Below are 13,125 nucleotides of genomic sequence, written 5' to 3'. Positions count from 1 at the left end.
TTGTTAAATGTTTTTTTGCTACTGTAAATATGTTTCTTCAAATTGGATTTCTTGTTAACATAAATAAACAAATTCTATTTAAGTGTTAAACATATCTTACTCAAGAATGTCAACAAAACAAATTTAAAATTATGTCAAAATATCTACGTAAGAAAAAGGACGACTTGGTTGGTCAGTTCTGTTTACATAATATATGGGTTTGCCATTCTTTTTCACCCATCAAGGGTTATCACCTTAATAATTTTCAGCACATTCAGAGTTAATAAAGACTGAAAGGATTACAATATCTTTGCAATTTGTATTATTTAGCTGTTACAATTTACAACTAAGATTAGCTGGTTTATGTTAATATTTTAGTGAACTTTAATCAATTCTTTCAATTTAACATTCTCTATCATTAATTTGTTCAGATAACGAACGAACTCAATCACGATCGTTAGTTGCACGGTTGTTAAGTGCATAGTAACATCAGTAACCAATATAGAAACTGACCTTGTAGCTAAATGTCCCCGAGAATCAGCTGTCGTTGACCACATCACATGAGAGGCCTTTGTCACGTGGACGCCATTATTTGTCGTTCGTCATGGTAACTGTCATCCAGTAGTCGATAGATTTCGTCAAAGAAATACTCTGATCGTACAATCGTATGTGTATTTTAAATCTCTTTCCACATTTTGTGATGAAATGGTCTATTGAAGTGATACCAACTACTTGTATAGACCTTCTTGTTCATTGTTAGGCTCTTTTCATATTCTTCATACATCTTTGTGGGTGTCAGCTTCATTTGCTGCCCTAATAACACTTTCCCTCGTTCTGAACAACGCAACTATTTTATCTGAATGATAACATTGTTTCTAATCCAATCAGCCACATTATTGGAAAATAGGCATTCCTGAACCAGCAAAAATTAAAGAGATCATCCAATTTTGAAAGAGTACAAATTTAACAAAAAAGTAGGCAGCAGCACAGTTGAGAAGATGAGCTCACCCGAAACATGGATTAGAAAGTAAAAGCAAGTGGTGAACAAACGTTATAAGTAAGGACCACGGTGTTTGAATGTGAACAATTAAAAAGGAGGGGAAGAAGGTATGGTAAGGTAAGAGGGAACAGGTTAGCGGCATTGGTCGTGGGGTCCGGCAGCAACTTTCTCCTGAGGATCCCACGACCTTGATGGCACCTGTCCTGACTCAGGAGTGGTAGATCACTCGGCCTCTTCACATCAACCTGAGGATCATCAGGATGTTCGTGTTTATCATCGCCATCGCTTGCTCACCGTCTTATCATCAGCATCAATATATTTATAGTCTGCAAAGTCATTGCCTCACATGGAATCTCAAGGACATCAAACCGATCATATGCAAAGTAGTAAAAGCTACTTATTACAAGCAAAAGAGTAAAGAGTATCTTTACCATCGAATAAGTCCTTGTCTAACTCGACTTTCCAAGTCATCAGGTCATATTGATTCTACATCACAGTTGTTAACAGAAGTCGGAAACCTTGGATATACTACTGTATAAGACGTTAGATCATACGTTTTACATGGTCTTATGCTATAAAAAAAATCACCTGCACCAGAAATATCAGACATGTTCGAAATCAGATCATGTGTTTTAAGTCGCCTAGTATTATCAGAAATCAAATACTCGAACAAAGGAATATGAAATATGCAGAACATGAGATCATGTTGCATATAGTTTGAGTTTCAGATATAATATGAGAAATCAGACACACCTAACACATCAGAGAAAATATTTCAGGTCATAAGCTTTATATCATCATATGATGTCACAAATCAGATATTCCAGGTATATGAAACATAAGGGTCATCCGATTATGTGTTCTACACCAACATACTAAAACTTAGTTATTTTTACACCCACATTGTGCTATCAGAGATTAGACATGCAAAGAATATGTAACATGTCCGAAACGTATAGTGTATATTATCATATGATTTACTCCATCTAAATATCATAAATAAATGATAAACATCATATAAATCACATGTCAGATATAAAGTGCTACCTTGTGCTTTAAATACATAAATAAAAAAAGTTACACAGAGCATAGGCATATATCAGCTACACAGGAGATAAGACCACGTCACATAATAACGATGTAAAGGGTCGTTTTGAGCTTCTTCGTCGCCGACTTTCTTTGGATCTCTTCAGACGAACATGACTCCAGATTCTAGGAGTCAAGTCTGATAACGTCAAACACTAGACAAGTGCACAAGTACAAATGAATATGACAAGCACTTCATGTAGAAGATAGCTGCTTTTATTGTGCCACCATTGTGATGTAGAAAACTAACAGCAAACTTTAAATGGGAGCCTTTCCTTGTTTTAGAGAAAAATTAAAAAATGCATATAAAACCTGTCACTATTTTCCAGTACGGCGGTTAACTTAATTTTTATGGAAACCCCTGTATTTTATTATTTTTTGATCGGGAAAGTAATTTAAAGACATTTTTATTCTTGGAAATTTTTGGACATCTTCCTTAATATCATTGAGATGAGAGATCAAAATGTTAACATTTCGTATGTAAGTTTAACATCGAGAAAATTACTTTTTAAGTATGCGTCAATTTTAATGCTCTAAATTGCAATGATAATGTTTTAATTTTGGAAATTTCATATTTATGTTAAAATATTTGTAAATGTGCACAACAATTTTTTTTTACATACAACTGTTTAGTAGCTGGAAGTTTAAAGTAGAAAAGGAGCTTAACTAAAGAAAGCGTCAATTTTTATTCAAACGCTTTAACAGACAGAAACGCTCTTCTCGAATAAGTGCTTTCCCGTTTAAACATTTATAAATATGTTAAAAACAAGCGAAAATTCCATAATTTTATGTTAAATTTACAGTTATGAAAGAATATTAGCCTAAATATTTTGTAAAAATTTCACAATTTTATCTTCAGTCATTTTTATTTGGGCCTGATTACAAAATGGCCAAAATTTCCTACCTCAAGTGCCTATAACTATCACGAGGAGTGATAACATTTTTTTCGTTTTTCTGTATTGAGAGAAGTTATCTGAAAGAGCTATGAATGTAACATAAACAATATTTTCTAATCCTTCATCGACTACACCACCTTAATGCTAGCTAGTCTTGTCATGTTAGTAGTTTTGGAATAGAAAGAACGTAAGCTTCTATAATCATAAATATTTTACAGTAGTCAAATTTCAAAATAAAAAAGAGAAATGTGAATTTTCTCTAGGAGAACAGGCAAAGTATTCCACAACATCAATTAACAGCGGGTGCTGTTGCACAAGAGCAATTAGCAGATAAGGACGAGCGCGGTCACCCATGGGGAACGAGAGTGCAAGAGGAAGCGGTTAGAGCGGGTGATCTGGAACATTGTTGAGTCGGATAATCGGGGTCAGAGTCAGAGACCTGACGAAGGCGGCGGATACTTGAGGTGAAACTCCGGTGATAACATGCTACCATGCTACAACGCTCCCTCTCCGCTGTCTGACCTGCAGATGTTGAGTCACTGGCAGGGTTGCAACAGTTTAGTGTTTTATATATCCGCTGTACAATCGTGATTTGTTGTAATGAAAACATATTTCGTTGTAGTTGACTGAGCTTTAGCGAAGCTTATCACTCGAGGGGATGGAAAAATTTCATTTTTATCTACCAGTCTGTCTGTCCGCATGATATATCGAAAACAAATTGATCTAATGACTTGAAATTTTCACAAAACCACATTTTACAAGCAACATCGAGTCCGATTATCTATATTTTAAAACGCATTTAAAATCTATAGGGATTGACTAAGCGATGGTGAACATTTTTACATTTGTTTTATGGGTAAACACGACGAAACAGAGAAAATAGATTTGTACACAGACTGAATATAATCATATGATGTTTTTAAATGTGACATAGTATCACACATAGCTTATGAAACGATCTAAAAAGCTTGAAATTTTACCGTGTTGTGTGACACAGGCTACGCCTATCTTGTTAAATGAGGAATAGCGTTCCCTTACTTCACTTATCCCAATAGTGTTTCTTCCAGCATTAGTCGTGTCGGCTGAGGGTGTCGTGATGAGTGTCTTGAAAACCTCTGAAGTACAATATTGAGACCATGGAAGTACGCATATTATTATCAGATATGAGTGGAGGATATTTGCCCGGGCATATGAAAATTCCACTCTTGTTCTAGGTTGAATACAGTAACCTCCAGAGCAGCGGGTTGCGTTCATGTTCATAGTGCCTGTAGAATGTGAGTTTACTTGACATTAGAAGTGTGTACTTGAAATTTTGCATCATATGATAATTATTTATTTGTAAGTACAATAATATACTGTATAAACTATGTGTTTCCTCTTCTTGTAAATTAATACGGTGTGGAAAAATTTTATAATCGGGTGATGTTCGACTTCATGTTAAGATCAGCTAGACACGGCGAAGACTACGTGTATATTTCACCAATTAGTTAGTAAAATTAGTGAAACGGTCTAGAATAAAGCTTCACAGCACGGTGACCCTCTCAGTTATAAATTGTGATATGATACAATTTTAGGTCAAGTATATCAATTGTGGTAAAATGACGTATTGTCAGTATATCCAGCTTCGGTGCCTAGTATATCGTCAAAGTGGTTTTTGTGCAAATTGCTTTCATTTGGATGACGTTTTCTAATTTTAAAAGAAGCTTTTAGTCAAAGCTCTCTAATATACCACTTCTGAACACAGGAAAAATAAAATAATATTTTGATTATTCCATGAGATATGAAACTTGACAAAAACCTTTGAAACATCTAATAATCAGAGCCAAAGAATAAATTCTGAAGATAATTAATATTAGAAATACGATTCTTTACTTTATTTAAATGAAAGGTGAATGGAGGGAGTAAAATGTTTTATCTATAAAAATTGTCATAAAAAACACGATTAAAATATGTAATTAATAACATTTAATTTAATTTAAAAATGTAATATCCCAAAAGTTATAAATGGTTTTTTTAATCACTCCTTTTACTAAATAAGTTGTAAATATGTTCACTTTTTTACCTTCAGCCGTTTTTATTTGGTCCTCATTACAATATTGCCTAAACTGCATCACCTAAACATAGGTTGTCTAATACACATTTAATATATAATTTTGCTTGTACATTATGAAAGTAGAAGAGTTGAAAATACACTTTTATTTAATTTTTAACCTAAATTAGAAGTCTCTTGGAGCTTGTTTACAGTCTACGTCTATACAGTTTACTTCCAGTAACTGCACCGCACTCAACAGTATATTAACCCAAAGCAAAAACAACAATGCAATGTTACATGCCTATAGCAGCATCCACACAGGTTTAATGTGACCAGCACAATAGAAGTACTCGCAGTTAAACTATTTGAAAGTGAAGACGAGGCGAGAAAGTGGTCACAACAGCTCATTACCATAATGAGACCCCAAGGCCGACCACCGACCCGTCCTGTGGCGGTGTCGAGTTCTCTCTCATTTACAACCCGTTTGATTCCGTGGATAAAGAATGAATTGTAATAAATCTACTGCATAATGCGGGAAATCTACTGTTTTCTAAAACACTTCGTGTACACATGACACGGTCTGAACAAGACGGATCAATTACCGTTTACAACTCTTTTAGAAATATCTTCAAAACGTTAAAATAAAAATTCTATTTTAAGTAGCTTGTCTGGATTGTTACACAAATAACATCATATTACAAATAAATTATTATAGAATGCTAATAGGTATTTAATGTTTCAAAATACACACTTTTACTGAACGAAAATGTACATTTCTATATGATTCATTTATTAAAATTGAGTTAAAGAAATAAAGGCCATGTATGGTCTCAGCAATTCAAAGCAGGACGGTTAGCAATATTGTTACTTTTAAAATTTTCCTTGAAGATATGATAGAACCATATTAAATCAGTAAAATTCAAATAATTAGACTCGCACTTTTTTGTTTCTCGTCGCGTCAAAATTATTAACACAAGAACAAATTTTCCGTCACGTTGTGAAGAGCAATTTTCGATGAAAACATACATTTATATTTCGTAGTTAAACCTTTTCCCATCCTCACAGAAACACTTTTCAAACTCCGCTAAAACCCAAAATAGTGGTTTCATAGCTCCACAGGCGCACGGAGTTCGACACAGTCTACAAAATAATGCGTCACTAGACCAGCAAAAAATTTTTTTATTGATGTCGACAATTTAAATTGCATAACAATCGTCAGTACATAAAATTACTATAACTAAATAAAATTCCTTAAATCTAAAAGTTTTAACAATTAAGAAACGTATGCTGTAGTATACTTTTAGAATTATAACTGTTTTACTTATTCCTTAAACAGTTTAACTTAGTGGCCTCTTTGAACCTTGCGGGCGAGTTGTTAAAAAGCTTGATGCAGGAATGAAACGTATGTTTTTCAAAGAAGGATGTCCTATGTTTTGGAAGGGCCAAGGCATTATTATTATGGAGGTTATGAGTTGTTTGTTTAATTGGAAACAAATCTTTATTTTTAAAGGCAAATGTCAGGCATTCCAGAATGTATATACTAGGAAATGTGAGTAAATTATTTTCTCTAAAAACACCTTTACATGATTGAGATCGGTAAAGTCCAAAATTGACACCTCTTTTGAAGAACGAATAGGGATTTAGTCTTTGAAGGTTCATAACTCCAAATGATTAATCCATAATTCAAGTACGTGTAGAAGCAAACGTAATATTCTGTTATCAAGACTTCTCTACTTGCGAACGAGGCTAACCTGCACAAGACAAACAGTCTACTGCTAAGCTTTTTTTTAAATTTTATGGATATGGTTGTGGAAAGATAAGTTAGAGTCAATCTCAAGACCAAGGAAGACTGTAGAAGAACTAGAGCCAAGGCTGAAATCTCCTATAATCATATCAGACTGGTTTGAATTATTTTCAGAAGATTTTGGAAAAAAAAAACCAATGAACTTGGTTTTTTTTTATTTACATTAAGACGGTTTTGCTCAAGCCATTGAAGTATAAAACTGCCTTGAGTGAAAATTTCAGTCTCTTAAAGTTCTCTCACACTATTAGAAATGCTGAAAGACGTGTCATTTGCAAAGAGGCAAAGGTCACCCCGATCTACTGCTGAGGGAATATCATTCATAAAAAGAAGAAAAAGTATCAGTCCCAGGACGGAACCCTGAGGTACCCCCGCTAATGTGGGCATTTCACTAGATTCAAATGTTCGAAGGCAGCCTATACTGTCGATGTAGGGAACAGCCACAACCTGCTTACGGTTGAGAATGAAAGACGAGACCCAATCAAAGGCTAGTACCAACACGGTAGACCTTTTCGAGAAGCAGACTGTGCGGAACTACGTCAAAGGCTTTACTTTGGTCTAAAAACAAAGCATATGTGTGTTTGTGCTCATGAAGTGAATATACAACCTGTGGCAAGAAGTTAAAAATAGCATCTGAAGTTGAAGTTCGCTTTCTGAGCTTTTTTTTTGCAGTTAATCTTATTAAACAGGAGAATGATTCCAGCTGATTGAGAAAGAGCCTCTGTAGATCTTTCGAAAAGGTTGAAAGAACTGATATTGGCTTGAAATTTTCTGGTTCGTGAGGGTTCCCCTTCTTAAAGAGGCGCTTAACAATTGCAGTTTTAAGATCCTGTGGGAAAACACCAGCTTCGAAAGACATATTTGCTAAAAACGAAAAAGGTATGACCAAGAGTTCACCATTGGCTTTTAATATTTTAGTAGATATTCCATCTCTGCCCGAAGAATTACTTGGTCTAAGCTATTTTAAGACTTTTAATACCTCACCTTCATCAGTAGGTGTCAAATACAAAGAGGAAACTACATATATTCTGAAATGTTCCGCAAGTACCTCCAGAGGAGGACTTCGATGAGTTAAGTCGTATCCCAAGTTGACTAAAAAATAAGTTAAACTCTTCCGAGACAACATGAGGGTCCGTTTCTACAACTCCATCGACACTAACAAATGAGAGAGGCGTAAAGACGTTTTTTTCTGATTGGGATTTAACTCTTTGATAATTGACCATGCTGTCTTTAAAATGTTGTTTGAGTTTGGCAGCTTCTTCATTGGTAGTTTACATTTGGCGTCCCATATTATGTTCCTAAATTCCTTCTTTATTTGCCTCTATTGAATTTTTAGAGGATGATCGGAATCCAAATGTTTTCTGATGGTGTACATAAATAACATTCTTTCCCGAGATTCTTAACATTGATTCACGAGATTCTTATCCTGATCTTGGAGATACATGTATTTCTTTGAGTTTAACTTTTCTTTCGGGAAAAGATAAGTTGTAATCGTGGGAAATGTTATTTAGGAAAAGCTATAAACTGAGTGCAACATCCTCAGTTTTATAAATATCTTCCCAAGACTCATTTTGTTAAAAATTATGACATTTATGTGTGTTAATTTGTGAAACAAATCCAATGTTTTAAAGATCAGGAGGTTTGATGTAGGAAGATCTACTTTTATATCTCCGATTTGAGCGTGATGATCGCTAAAACTTGTTTCAAGGACTTCAGTATCGAATTGAACAGGAACTATGTTTGTAAATATGATGTCAATGATCGATCTCGATCCTCAAAACTTTCTTGTGTAAGATTTGATAGTTTGACGGAGCCCAAAAGAAGACATCAAGTTGATGAACTTTCTAGAGATGTTGTTTTCAATAAAAACGTTAATATTAAAATCACCTGCGACAGTGGTAAGGCTGTTACTTTTTAATATCATATTAAGACAATTCGACACTTAGTCAAAAAATGTATTAAGTTCTGTATCGGTACATACAAATGGCCTATAAAAAGCAACATTAATATAGTTTAAATCATAAATAATGATTTTTGTAGCGACAAACTCAGAAATTCCTTCATCACAGAAAGATCCAACGTCAAATGTCTGAGTCTGCACGAAATCTCTCGTTAATATGCAAACACCTCGGTCTAGCTCGGTCTACAGGTCCGTTTAGAGACGCAAGTTGTACCATTGTTGTGCCCCAAGGGCTTGAGGTTTGTGGCCAATCCTTCCGGTGCAATGGTCACGAGCTGGTCTGATCCTGAACCTGAGACACTAGACTAGCCAACAGCTCGGTCTACAGGTCCGTTTAGAGACGCAAGTTGTACCATTGTTGTGCTCCAAGGCTTGATGTTTGTGGCCAATCCTTCTGGTGAAATGGTCACGAGCTGGTCTGATCCTGAACCTGAGACTCTGGAGACTCCGTGAGTCCGCGATAAGGATCCGATGCGGCTCAGCCCAGTTCGTGGCGAGATGAAGAGTTCTCGCCCATCAATTCTAGTGATCTGACACTTCTGCAGGACCCATTACTTTTACTTTCCCTCGGACAAGTGACGGCCGGGCACTTTGACAAGAAATGTAATAATAACAGTGATTCTCGGTGGCTAGGTTAATACAGAAAATGACCGGTTTTTATACCGTGATGAGAACACTATATTCACATACTGTGATGACTGAATGTAGTGGTTTTTAAATTGAAGTGGATTTATAAGAGTTTTCTCTTTGTAAAAGTGCAATACCAACATGAGTTTTGGTAATTTGGCCTATATAATCGACTTAATATTTAGTATTTTATACTAATAATCTATAATATTGGGAACAAATGTTTATTAGGTATACAGCCGAGATAATTTTTCACATTTACTGCAAATACACAATGAGAATTTAGCCGAAAACATTTGATCTCTTAACTGGTTAGATCAGAACAGAACGTGAACGGTTCTGGTAAAGAATAATAACCCCAAACTCGGTTGATTGAATTTGAATATGAGGCGTACTGGTTTTTAAATTTAAGTTGAGGTTGAGTTATTAAAACAAATGTTTCTTTAATAAGGCCATTCATAATTCTTTTCCCTTACGTCCCTGGGCATAACACGAGTGTTAAACGAGTTGCGAAAAATGTTAATTTTCTTAGTTGCCATGTGGAATTTACGGTATTTACCGAGCTATATTTTTATTGGTGTCAATAAAACTTACAATTTTACGTATAAGAAAAAGAAGATTGTTAATAATATTCAAAGATTCGTACACAGCTATTTTGGTTAGAGCACAGAATATTTGGTGTATTTGTTTACAAAAATATACCGTACCTCAGTTATTGTAACGTTATTGTAATATGTGTTATAAAGAGTATGAGTTCACTGTAAGAAACGCTAACATTGTTCTTCAATATAATTTTCTGAAGAGATCAAGTTCGTGATGAAAATCCTAACAAGGAAATTTTTGCATTGCTTCGACATCACAGAAACCTAGACTGCAAGACCAAGTGTAATTTAGGTGAAGAGGTGTTCTCATTGTCTCATTAGGTACACAATTGTGTTCAGACGCTACAGTGAGCGGGGGATGAAATGGAGCTGAACTGCCATACCAACGTTATAACGTTATATGTTATAACAACGATATATAGTAATATATAAAGTGAAGCGTATATTTGGACTCACACAAGTACGTCAGTGTGGTTCGGCTTGTCGGCACAGCCAACACAGCTCCAACAGCACCTACAGCTCATGCTACCTGGAGCAGGATATCTTCCTTGCCTGGCCGTGCTCAAGCGATCCTCTTGCTCACTGGATCGGGGTTTTCTCCGTCATCTCAGAGTTACGGAGTAACGGCATTGTTCCAATATCTATGCCGCCCGCTGCTAAAGCATTGTGGGTACCACACTGAGCTGTGCATTTCGGCTCCCTTGGTAAACCTTGCACCGAGCAAAGGAGTAGATACTCCGCCTAGCGAAGGTTTTTCGACGTTGTTTCGTCTCTCCAGACACAGACAGACAGTATATATCAGCTGTCAATGTATTATAGCGTACTCAGTTGAAGGTTGTGCAGCTGTGTGTTGTATTCCACACTTTCTTTGAGTACCACCCCAGCCAGTGTAGGAGACTAAACTCTACTACTAACTTTCCTGGGACGATCTGACCTAACGACTAATCCATCTCTTTATAATTATTATACAGTGTTATTAAAAAAGAATGGTGCATAAATAAAGTAAATTTATTTGCAAATATAGAGTCTCAAAATCAGAAAAACTCCAAAAAACAATTGATTAGCCTGTTTTAATGTGTATTACAAAAGTTCAGTATGCACTATAAAATTTTATTCTAATTCCCAGCACGCACTTTGCAACATTTCCTGTGTTATGGATTGCACTGCTTCTGTTAAGCGCTGTGTTAAGCCTTACAGGACGGTGGTAAACTTTATGTCCAAGAAGAAAGACCGCAATGAGAACGAGGCGACCAGCGCAACAAAGCCTGCCATTTCCAGAACCACCTATGAGCAGTCTGGCAACGTGACATTTATAAACGGTTTAGCGGTAAACCAGAAAACCAAGACAAACCATAACCTTATCTACACAAACTTATAAGTATGCCCCTTTCATTGTTGCAACAATAAGCTGTTTTTATTGATATAAACCGAGATAGCTACTGTTTATTTTTACACCTGCAAATAAATTAACCGTATCTTTGCACCATTTAAAAAACCTTGTATTTAAACTAGAGATAGAGAAGGATAAAAATAATTGTTTTGCTGATTTTTTGTGTCACTGAACGATGACAAATGTCCGGCAAATCCTTTTTCCTTCACAATACTTCCATTGTTTAAAACAGATGTCAAATAAAGAACACAGTATCATTTTCTATTAGTTAACATACCATCCATTTCGAAGTAAGACGCCAAAATTTATATCTCATAGATAGAAAAGTAATTTTCCTTATAATCATTTCACACCCATCCCATAAGCTGATAGCTTTAACTATTAACCTTTAAACTGCGTGTAAATTATATACCAGAAGAGCATAACCCAGGCAAAGAGGTCTTAGAGATACAAGCAAAGAATATTTTGGTCCAAGTAAGAGCCGAAAAGTAACCATGGCACGGTGAGCACATGTAGTGACATTTCTCGGCAACTTCCGGTCGACATTACCAACTGGCACTCCATTGTCGATGTGCACTTCCGGCGCGGTTTAATTATCGCAGCGAGAGGGTTATGGTTTGCTGCTCGACGACACGGTGTGAACACCGGCACATTCTTGCCTTACAGCCTCTCCAGCATCCTTCATTATCGTTAAATTTTACTGTTATAGCTTTCCGTCATGTCTTGATTCATCAGAAGCTGGAATTTTACAATGGGGAACACCACTAAAACAAAATTACCCGCAGTTTACTCACAAGCAGAAACTGAATTCTCTTTTGTTACTTGAGATGGCGTGAAAGCATGTTCTTCACGAATTTCTTCTTGCACTTTCTTCAGCCACACTTATTCACGCAGCCATCTTAACCTAAACTTGAGTGGTACTTTGTCTCACCAGGACTGCACCTAACGTTCTTTTGTGATCCAGCATATATGTCTCTAAAATTCCGTTTTACTTTTAATTTTGCTTATCCCAATATGTTTTACAGTTAATCCGAAAATCCTGAAAAATCCAAGGAGTTTGAGGTTTCCTTGAAAGGAGGTAAGAACGTTAATGACAGTCTTCACCCTATAGGATTAATCCATGACAATGTAATGGTAAACGCTTTCTGGTTCTCAGTACGTCATCAGTATCTAGCCTTCCAAATACCTTTCCTGCAATGTGGAAGTACCAGATCAAGTAAATGGAGCAAAACTCAAATTCTCTTTAGACCAACTATTGTTTGAATTTAGACATTGAACAATCACCACTAGGTGAACTATTAGAAAACAGCGTCGAACTGCTAACTCAGTTGAAGTCATGATTAGAAGTTTAACTATGTAAGCAACTTTTAAACACTGGGATGATAGTGATGATACAGTCATGTAAGTTAATTATTTTATTCTGAAGGAGTAAGACAGATAAAGGAAAATGATCAATCCTCTTTATAGAGAACTGAATAGTAGTTTCATAGAACCGCGAAATTGAATTGTCTTAACATGGAAGATTTCAAGTTACATTAAATCGTAAATGTTTTAAAAATATACAGAACCCTAATGTAAAGTGTCGTATCTTGTGGATTATTATTCATTGGTATGTTTGTTTAATATTTACCTTCTTCATATTGCATTTGAGGATGTCGCCATCTTTACACATAACCCGTATTCTTACCTTACGCTTGTATGACACACAATACAGCGATTTCATTAGTTTATTCTAATTTGTTTGTTTATTTT

Source organism: Homalodisca vitripennis, chromosome 2, assembly GCF_021130785.1.
Source record: "Homalodisca vitripennis isolate AUS2020 chromosome 2, UT_GWSS_2.1, whole genome shotgun sequence".
NCBI classification, from domain to species: Eukaryota; Metazoa; Arthropoda; class Insecta; order Hemiptera; family Cicadellidae; genus Homalodisca; species Homalodisca vitripennis.
Note: the sequence above shows the minus strand (reverse complement) of the source record.